General features: G+C 39.3%; 1 non-coding gene across 1 annotated transcript; it reads left to right on the forward strand.

Annotated features, from left to right (window-relative positions):
* The first annotated feature begins 315 nt into the window (after window positions 1-315).
* On the forward strand, window positions 316-423 carry LOC112700058 (small nucleolar RNA R71). The gene has a single exon (XR_003152981.1). It is a non-coding gene; the product is annotated as a small nucleolar RNA R71 (small nucleolar RNA).
* The last annotated feature ends 8,851 nt before the right edge of the window (window positions 424-9,274 follow it).

A 9,274-nucleotide genomic window follows, 5' to 3' on the forward strand; every position in this document is an offset into this window, starting at 1 on the left:
ACTGCCTGGTGCAGCTTGCATTCCAGACAGACTTTGAGAAATCATATTGACTTGCTGAGTCAATATTTTGTTCTGAGCTAATATGGCATTCAGAGTATCAATCTCAAGAACTCCTTTCTTCTGATTCGTCCCATTGTTCACAGGATTCCTTTCAGAAGTGTACATGAATTGGTTATTTGCAACTATTTCAATGAGTTCTTGAGCTTCTGCAGGTGTCTTCTTCAGATGAAGAGATCCTCCAGCAGAGCTATCCAATGACATCTTGGACAGTTCAGACAGACCATCATAGAAGATACATATGATGCTCCATTCAGAAAGCATGTCAGAGGGACACTTTCTGATCAATTGTTTGTATCTTTCCCAAGCTTCATAGAGGGATTCACCTTCCTTCTGTCTGAAGGTTTGGACTTCAACTCTAAGCTTACTCAATTTTTGAGGTGGAAAGAACTTTGCCAAGAAGGAATTGACTAGCTTTTCTCAAGAGTTCAGGCTTTCTTTAGGTTGTGAGTCCAACCATATCCTAGCTCTGTCTCTTACAGCAAAAGGGAATAGCATAAGTCTGTAGACCTCAGGGTCAACCCCATTGGTCTTGACAGTGTCACAGATTTGCAAGAATTCAGCTAAAAACTGATGAGGATCTTCTAATAGAAGTCCATGGAACTTGCAATTCTGTTGCATTAGAGAAACTAATTGAGGCTTAAGCTCAAAGTTGTTTGCTCCAATGGCAGGGATAGAGATGCTTCTCCCATAGAAGTCGGGAGTAGGTGCAGTAAAGTCACCCAGCACCTTCCTTGCATTGTTGGCATTGTTGTTGTTTTCGGCTGCCATGTCTTCTTCTTTGAAGAATTCTGTTAGGTCCTCTACAGAGAGTAATGCTCTAGCTTCTCTTAGCTTTCGCTTTAAGGTCCTTTCAGGTTCAGGGTCAGCTTCAACAAGAATGCCTTTGTCTTTGCTCCTGCTCATATGAAAGAGAAGAGAACAAGAAAAATATGGAATCATCTATGTTATAGTATAGAGATTCCTTGAGGTGTCAGAGGAAAAGAAAAATAGAAGGAAGAGGTAGAAGAATTCAAACTTATCAAGATAGAGTTCAAACTGTGCATTGAGGAGGAGTGTTAGTCCATAAATAGAAGGATGTGAGAAGAGGGGAAGAAATTTTTGAAAATTAAAGTGAATTTTGAAAAAATGCTGATTGATTTTTGAAAACTGAGATTGAGAAAGAAATAAAGTGATTTTGAAAAAGATTTTGAAATTGGAAATCAAAGAGATATGATTGAAAACTATTTTGAAAAAGATGTGATTAAAAAGATATGATTGAAAAGTTATAGTTTTAAAAAGATATGATGGAAAAGATATGATTTGAAAAGCAATTTAAAAAAAAAGATTTGATTTTGAAAATTAATGACTTGGCTAACAAGAAAAGATATGATTCAAACATTAAACCTTTCTCAACAGAAAAGGCAACATACTTGAAATGTTGAATCAAATCATTAACTATCAGCAAGTATTTTTGAAAATGGAAAGAAATTGATTTTGAAAATATATGATTGAAAAGATATGATTTGAAAAAGTTTTGATTTTGAAAAACTATGAAAACTTGAAAAAAATTTGAATTAAAAACAGAATCTTCCCTCTTGTGCCATCCTGGCGTTAAACGCCCAGAATGGTATCCATTCTGGCGTTTAACGCCCAAAATGCTACCCTTTTGGGCGTTAAACGCCCAGCCAGGTATCCTGGCTGGCGTTTAAATGCCATTTTCCTTCCTCACTGGGCATTTTGAACGCCAGCTTTTTTTCTGTGTAATTCCTCTGCTGAATGTTCTGAATCTTCAATTCTCTGTATTATTGACTTGAAAAGACACAAATTAAAAATTTTTTGGATTTTTAATAATGAGGAATAATCAAAATGCAACTAAGATCAAATAAACATTGCATGCAAGACACCAAACTTAGAAGTTTGTATACTACTGACACTAACAAGTTGAGAATGCATATGAGAAACAACAAAACACTCAAGATAAGAGAATTTAAATATCAGAGCAATGAAATCATCAAGAACAACTTGAAGATCAATGAAGACACATGATTGAATTCAAAGAATGCATGCAATTAACACCAAACTTAAAATGAGACACTAGACTCAACAAGAAACATAAAATATTTTTGGTTTTTTATGATTTTGTAATTTTTTTGGATTTTTTGAAAATTGAGTGGAAAAGAAAATAAAGAGATTCAAAATTTTTAATAAGAATTCCAGGAATCATGCAATGTTAGTCTAAAGCTTTGGTCTAAAGAAATTAGACATGGCGAGCCAAGCTTCAGCAGGACATTGCATTCAAGAGCTAAATTGATGAGAATCAATCAGCTTTGGTGATGATGAAAACATCACCTTGAAACTCTAGAATTCATTCTTAAAAATTCTGAAGAAAAATACCTAATCTAAGCAACAAGATGAACCGTCAGTTGTCCAAACTCAAACAATCCCCGGCAACGGCGCCAAAAACTTGGTGCACGAAATTGTGATCATCAATGGCGCCATCAACATGGTACGCTCAATTGCAATCTCAACTCTTTATCACAACTTCGCACAACTAACCAGCAAGTGCACTGGGTCGTCCAAGTAATAAACCTTACGCGAGTAAGGGTCGATCCCACGGAGATTGTTGGTATGAAGCAAGCTATGGTCATCTTGTAAATCTTAGTCAGGCAGATTCAAATGGTTATGAATGATTTATGAATAAAGCATAAAATAAAGATAGAGATACTTATGTAATTCATTGGTGAGAATTTCAGATAAGCGTATGGAGATGCTTTGTCCCTTCCGTCTCTCTGCTTTCCTACTGTTTTCATCCAATCCTTCTTACTCCTTTCCATGGCAAGCTGTATGTTGGGCATCACTGTTGTCAGTGGCTACAGTCCCGTCCTCTCAGTGGAAATGTTCAACACACTCTGTCACAGCACGGCTAATCATCTGTCGGTTCTCAATCAGGTTGAAATAGAATCCATTGATTCTTTTGCGTCTGTCACTAACGCCCAGCCTTCAGGAGTTTGAAGCTCGTCACAATCATTCAATCCTTGAATCCTACTCAGAATACCACAGACAAGGTTTAGACCTTCCAAATTCTCTTGAATGCCGCCATCAATTCTAGCTTACCACGAAGATTCCGATTAAGAGATCCAAGAGATATCCCCTCAATCTAAGGTAAAACGGACGTGGTTGTCAGGCACACGTTCATAGGTGAGAATGATGATGAGTGTCACGGATCATCACATTCATCAAGTTGAGGAACAAGTGATATCTTAGAACAAGAATAAGCCGAATTGAATTGAAGAACAATAGTAATTGCACTAATACTAGAGGTATAGCAGAGCTCCACACCTTAATCTATGGTGTGTAGAAACTCCACTGTTGAAAATACATAAGTGATAATAGTGATCATTGGCTTCGGCCCCAGAGAGGGAACCAGAAGAACTAAGATGATCTAAGAACTAGACGTCCAAAGATGAAAATAAAATAGCGAAAGGTCCTATTTGTAGAGAACTAGTAGCTTAGGGTTTACAAAGATGAGTAAATGACATAAAAATCTACTTCCGGGCCCACTTGGTGTGTGCTTGGGCTGAGCATTGAAGCTTTCATGTGTAGAGACTCTTCTTGGAGTTAAACGCCAGCTTTTATGCCAATTTGGGCGTTTAACTCCCATTCTTGTGCCAGTTTCGGCGTTTTACGCCAAAATTCTTGAGCTGACTTGGAATGCCTGTTTGGGCCATCAAATCTCGGGTAAAGTATGGACTATTATACATTGCTGGAAAGCCCAGGATGTCTAATTTCCAATGCAATTGAGAGCGCACCAATTGGGCTTCTGTAGCTCCAGAAAATCGTCTTCAAGTGCAGGGAGGTCAGAATCCAACAGCATCTGCAGTCCTTTTCAGCCTCTGAATCAGATTTTTGCTCAGGTCCCTCAATTTTAGCCAGAAAATACCTGAAATCACAGAAAAACACACAAATTCATAGTAAAGTCCAGAAAAGTGAATTTTAACTAAAAACTAATAAAAATATAATAAAAACTAACTAAAACATACTAAAAACAATGCCAAAAAGCGTATAAATTATCCGCTCATCACAACACCAAACTTAAATTGTTGCTTGTCCCCAAGCAACTGAAAATCAAATAAGATAAAAAAAAAGAGAATATGCAATGAATTTTAAAAACATCTATGAAGATCAGTATTAATTAGATGAGCAGGGCTTGTAGCTTTTTGCCTCTGAACAGTTTTAGCATCTCACTGTATCCTTTGAAATTCAGAATGATTGGCTTCTATAGGAACTCAGAATCCAGATAGTGTTATTGACTCTCCCAGTTAAGTATGATGATTCTTGAACACAGCTACTTTAGGAGTCTTGGCAGTGGCCCAAAGCACTCTATCTTCCAGTATTACCACCGGATACATACATGCCACAGACACATAACTGGGTGAACCTTTTCAGATTGTGACTCAGCTTTGCTAGAGTCCCCAATTAGAGGTGTCCAGGGTTCTTAAGCACACTCTTTTTGCCTTGGATCACAACTTTTTTTTTCACTGCTTTTTCTTGCTTCAAGAATCATTTTTTTTCCATGCTTCATTTGTCCTGAAATCAAGCAATTAAAGTGCATCAAAGCTCTAGCCAAAGTCATGAGATTATGCATCATCAAGTTATCATGCAATTCTAGCAAAAATCTCATGAAATCATGCAAAATTCACAATAGTTGCTTGAATCAATGTGTAAGTGTATTTTCACCCAAAACTTGCCTTATTCACTAAGAAAATGCATGAAACTACCCTAAAACAGTAAAGAAAAGGTCAGTGAAACTGGCCTAGATGCCCTGGCATCACAACACCAAACTTAAAGCTTGCTTGTCCCTAAGCAAGTACTGAAGCATAAGAAAAATGAAATGAAAGAACAAGAAGATAAAATAGAAGTGACATTCCTGGTTCATGGAGTTTCATGCATAGCAACTTAGGTTCTTTCCCTTTAGGTTTCAAGCCTTTATCAAATCCCTAGTCACTCTCTTGATTGCATCCCTGGAGGCTTCTTTCTTAGTGATCCTTCCTTCCTTTTCAAAGTTTATTTTTCTTTTTGCTAAGTGCTTTGTAAGAGGGCGACTCTTTATGATAAGCTTTCAGCCAACACTCCCAAACCAGTTGGTTTTAGGGTGCTAGGTGTTAAGACACCCCTAAGGACTTACTCCCTCAAGTCTCTTTCCCTCATACATACACACCACAGGCACATGGTTTGTTATTCTTTCTTTCTTGGGACCTTGGTGTCCAGCACCTCTTTGGGTTACTAAGTGCTCTGTAGCAAAGGTTACTCTTGATAGTGGACTTTTAGCTGATAATCCCGGATTAGTTAACCCAAGTTACCAAGTGATAAGGCACCCCTAAGAGCTTATTCATCCAAGTATATCCCTTGTACATAAACACCACAGACACATGCCTCAATTTTGAAACCCTTGGTGCCTAGCATTGTTTCTTATTGTGTTCCTTTTCTTATTTTCAATTGTATTGCTCTTTTTCTTTTCTTGTTGGGATCTTATTGTTTAGCTAGCCTCAAAGAATGTGTCTCAAACATAGGACTTAGGTTGGATAGTTGCTTTCTTTCCTTTCTTGGTGAACCAACTTAGCTTACTAATCAACCTACCACAAACATTCAGAATGCACTTTACAAAATGACTCCACTCTTGTTCTTCCCATAACATTTTCTTTTAGATAAACTTAGAGAGACAAGCATACAATTAAGGAAGATGAAAGTGAGCATTCAAGACATTAGGCTAGCACACTAGGATGTGAATAAAGAAGAACAAGTACAATATGCAGGTTCCATTCAATCAATTTTCACTTAGAGTTTGGTATTTCAAGATGGTTTGATACAACCTCATGATATCTTCCTTGGCGTTATCATCCTAGCAATCACGTCCTTGTCTGTTTCCTTAGATAATGAGGTATGCTCATCCCCTGGGGTTGATTGGAATCCTGTAACACTATTGAAAGTTGCTTGTTCCCCAAGCACTTGGAAAAGAGTTAGCATGCATGTGTATGTGTGAGCTTCTGACCTTGGCTTGGTGTGTGAACACCAAACTTAGTTCCTTGCTTACCTTAACAAATTGGATGTATGGAATAACTTTGTGTGCTTTTTATTTTGAAACAACTATGAGTTAAAAAGACAATCTATGTATTAGAGGCTAAGCCTCTGTCAAGTGAGTTCTCTAATTGCTAGAGCAATGCTTCATCATTAAGGACTGCAATGCACTCTTAGGCTGGGGTTTTGGTGGGACACCAAACTTAGAGCCCTATATTCACCCTTGCATTATTTTTGGTATGTAGCACCAAACTTAGCTCTTCACACTATAGAGAACCCAACTTGACATTTTTATCAAAAGACCTATGAAAAGAAAATTACCTCAGGTGGGTTGCCTCCCAACAAATCGCTTTTTTAGCGTCGCTAGCTCGACGATTCCTTCCTCAGTTGAGGTTGTACTTCTATTTGGGGGTCTCCCCCATGCTGACCAGGTAGTGTTTGAGTCTTTGCCCATTCACCGTGAACCTTCTCCTTGAGTTTTCTTCTATTATTTCTATGTGTCCATAAGGTGAGACTTTTGTGACTAGAAAGGGTCCCGACCATCTTGATTTGAGTTTCCCAGGAAAGAGTTTCAGTCTAGAGTTGTAGAGAAGCACATGTTGCCCTTCTTCGAAACTTCTGGGTACCAAGTTGAGATCATGTCTCCTTTTTGCTTTTTCTTTGTAAATCTTGGTATTTTCATAGGCTTGAGACCTAAATTCTTCCAATTCTTGAAGCTGTAGGACCCTTTTTTCACCACCAGCAGTGCTATCTAGGTTCAGTGTTTTAAGGGCCCAGGAGGCCTTGTGCTCCAACTCTAATGGCAAGTGACAAGCCTTAGCATACACCAGTTGATATGGGGACATTCCAATTGGTGTTTTGAAGGCTGTCCTGTATGCCCAAAGAGCATCATCTAGCTTCTTCGCCCAATCTTTTCTTGAAATCCCCACAGTCTTCTCTAGAATCCTTTTCAACTCTCGGTTGGATATCTCTGTTTGTCCACCTGTATGTGGATGATAAGGTGTGGCAACCTTATGCTTCACCCCATATCGCAGGAGTAAGGCTTCCAATGGTCTATTGCAGAAATGACTTCCTCCGTCGCTAATGAGGGCTCGTGGGACTCCAAACCTGGTGAAGATATTCTTTCGTAGGAAGTTTATAACTACCTTGTTGTTATTAGCTGGGTTTGCCACTGCCTCCACCCACTTAGATACATAGTCTACTGCCACCAAGATGAACTTGTTTGAATATGAAGATGGGAATGGTCCCATGAAATCGATCCCCCACACATCAAACAGCTCGAGCTCTAGAATGTATTGCTGTGGCATCTCATTTCTCTTAGGTAGGTTGCCAGCCCTTTGGCATTCGTTATAGCTTCTCACTAATTCCTTGGCATCTTTGAAGACAGTGGGCCAGAAGAATCCACTTTGCAGTACCTTGGCAGCTGTTCTTTCTCCTCCAAAGTGACCTCCATAACTAGCACTATGACAACTCCACAGGACCTTCCGTCCTTCTTCTTCTGAGATGCACCTCCTAAGAATTCCATCTGAGCATTTCTTGAAGAGGTAAGGTTCATCCCAAATGAAGTACTTGGCATCATTGATGAGCTTTCTTCTTTGATATTTGTTGATTCCAGGGGGTAAGTCACCAGCTGCTTTAAAATTGGCAATATCTGCGAACCATGGTGTTTTATGAATCATCATTAGCTACTCATCTGGGAAGAATTCATTTACACTTGTATCATGGGCATCATCCTTCTCACAAGGAATTCTGGATAGATGATCTGCCACTTTGTTCTCCACACCCTTTTTGTCTCTAATTTCAATGTTGAATTCCTGCAACAATAAGATCCATCTGATTAGTCTTGGTTTCGACTCTTGTTTGGCAAATAGATATTTGAGTGTTGTGTGATCAGTGAAAACAATAACTTTGGAGCCAATAAGATATGATCTAAATTTGTCAAATGCAAAAACTATTGCCAACAACTCCTTTTCGGTAGTGGTATAATTCCTTTAAGTGTCATTAAGGACTTTACTAGCATAGTATATGACATGCACCAAATTTTCTTTTCTCTGTCCTAACACTGCCCCAACTGCGAAATCAGATGCATAACACATTAGTTCGAATGGTAAATTCCAATCAGGTGGGGTGATGATAGGAGCTAAGGATAGCCTCTTTTTCAAGTTTTCAAATGCTAGCATGCATTTCTCATCAAAAATGAATGGTGCATCAAACATTAGGAGATTGCTTAAGGGCTTGGCTATCTTTGAAAAATATTTAATAAATCTTCTGTAGAAGCCAGCATGTCCCAAAAAGCTCCTAATTGCCTTGATATCACTTGGTGGAGGTAACTTTTCAATTAGCTCTACCTTAGCTCTGTCTACCTCAATGCCTTGATTAGAAACCTTATGGCCAAGAACTATTCCCTCTGTCACCATGAAATGACATTTTTCCCAGTTCAAGACTGTTCCAAGGGTTACCTGAAACTGTAGGTCGATCTCGGTCGAGATCTTCTGTGTTGGTCGGAGCCGACGTGTCCGGCAGGTGTATAGCGGCTGGAGCTGGTGTGTCCGACTTATGGGACTAAGAGTGTTGCGAATCCTTCATCCCCGGAGGGTGGGGGGTACCTACAAGGGACTCCGATGCTTAAGTTAGCAAGGGTATTAAGCAGGTATTGAGTAGAATCAGAGTGTGAGTTATACTTGGGTGCTCCAGTGTATTTATAATGGTGTGGAGTGACCTTTTTGGATAAGATAAGTTAGTTATCTTATCTTATTTTATCTTTTGAGTGAGGTCATCTTATCTTCAAGGAACCGCCCTTCTCTTGTAGGCTTGGGCTGCCTTAGGATCTGGGGCGTGTTCCTCTATTTGGGCCCTTTGTTTGGGCTTTCTTGAGACTTGACCGAGCCCTTTGAGAAGAGGTCGGATTGTCCTGACCTGAAGAGGTCGGTCGCTTTGTCTATAGAACATCCCGGGTCAGACAACTTGACCCAGGGTATGAACAGTGCCCCTGCTTGAGCTCGGTCTTTTTGTTGAGGTCAAGTCCTGGACTTTGGTCCTTCTTTGGTGAAGCCGAACTCAAGCATTTTGTCGATTCTTTTGTAGCAGCTTTCGAATGTAGAACGTTTCCTTTACAAGTGCGCGCTTTTATATCAGCGCTTTTTTCGGGAACGTGCGAGGG

This window comes from Arachis hypogaea, chromosome 6 (assembly GCF_003086295.3).
Source record: "Arachis hypogaea cultivar Tifrunner chromosome 6, arahy.Tifrunner.gnm2.J5K5, whole genome shotgun sequence".
Lineage (NCBI taxonomy): Eukaryota > Viridiplantae > Streptophyta > Magnoliopsida > Fabales > Fabaceae > Arachis > Arachis hypogaea.